Below are 1,331 nucleotides of genomic sequence, written 5' to 3'. Positions count from 1 at the left end.
CTGAGTAGTAAGAAGACAAATCCTGTCAGCAGACTAAAGAGTGCGGTCTGTGCACTTCTGCTTCCTGCCCAGCTCATGGAAGAGGCCTTTCCAGACACTGCAGGATGCATTCATTAGGAATAGACGTCTGTGGATTTAGCATGTGTTTTTAGCTCATTCTAGGAAAATGCCTCCTCTGTTTTCTTGTTTTCTTGAGCGGATCCTAAGAAACTTTTGTTGTAGATGTAAGTGTTACAGCTCTGAGGGGAAAGGCTTCCCCAGTGGAAGTGTTTCAGGTCTGAAGAGAAAGGTCTCCTGGCAGTCGGGAGCCAAGGAATCCCACAAAGTCACACAAGCGATTCACTGGGAGGGGAAAGACCCAGGAGGGTGGCCGCCTCTGCTTGGTGAGCAGAAGACAGACCTTATATAGGGGTTGGCGCAGGTAGTATGGAGCCTTCCAGGGTGGCCTGTTATTGGAAGGATTATATGATCTGATCTTGGGGCAAACTCAGGGATTGATGGGATTTTGTGGTCAGACTCTGGGGCAAGCTCAGGGATTGGTGAACTTTTGTGGTCAGACTCTGGGGCAAGCTCAGGGATTGATGGGATTTTGTGGTCAGACTCTGGGGCAAGCTCAGGGATTGGTGAACTTTTGTGGCCTGGTCTTGCACTTTTCCTTTTCCTCTTTCTATGGAGTGGGACTTAGTCACTTCACTACCTTGAGGGTTGAAATCTGGAGATGGGGCCTGGCCATTGGAGCTCCTGAGGCCTGAGCCTCAGGGTGTCAGGCATGACTGCCAGAGTAGTCTAGGAGTAGATCCAGGCAGCTGGAGGTTTACAAGGGTCGGAATTACAATGAGCTTGGATAAATTCAGAGATTGGCTAGATTTTATAATCAAGGATTGGTTGGCTTCTAGGCTGAGTGGTTCAGGGCCAGGGTGTGTTTCTTGGCTCTGGGTTCAGGGCCAGTGAATTGGCTCTGGTCTCAGGGTCAGGGTATGTTTCTTTGGCTGCACTTTTACTTTACCCTACATCCATAGTCCTTCACAGTCTCAACAATGTTTTAAAGTCCAAAGTTTCTTCTGAGATTCATGCAATCGCTTAACTGTAATCACCTATAAAAATCAAAATCAAAAAGCAGATCACACACTTCAACATATAATGGCACAGGATATACATTACCATTTCAAAATGCAGGGAAGGGAGCATTGTTACTCTTCTTAAAAACATACAGGGTTGTTCTTCTTAAAACACGGGGCACAGGACAGACACACACGGCGGAACAAACACAGACACGACACGGCGGCTCCCACGTGGGTCCACTTTAATGGGGGAGGGGAACACAAAAGGGC

At 47.9% G+C, this 1,331-nt stretch overlaps 1 protein-coding gene across 4 annotated transcripts in view; it reads left to right on the top strand.

Annotated features, from left to right (window-relative positions):
• The window catches only part of Ano10 (anoctamin 10), a 113,116-nt gene that overhangs the window by 39,798 nt on the left and 71,987 nt on the right, over positions 1–1,331 (top strand). The gene's annotated exons all lie outside the window — the stretch shown is intronic.

Source organism: Microtus ochrogaster, chromosome 5 (genome assembly GCF_000317375.1).
Source record: "Microtus ochrogaster isolate Prairie Vole_2 chromosome 5, MicOch1.0, whole genome shotgun sequence".
Taxonomy (NCBI): domain Eukaryota; kingdom Metazoa; phylum Chordata; class Mammalia; order Rodentia; family Cricetidae; genus Microtus; species Microtus ochrogaster.
The sequence above is the reverse complement of the archived record's forward strand: the minus strand, read 5'-3'. Positions and strand labels throughout refer to the sequence as shown.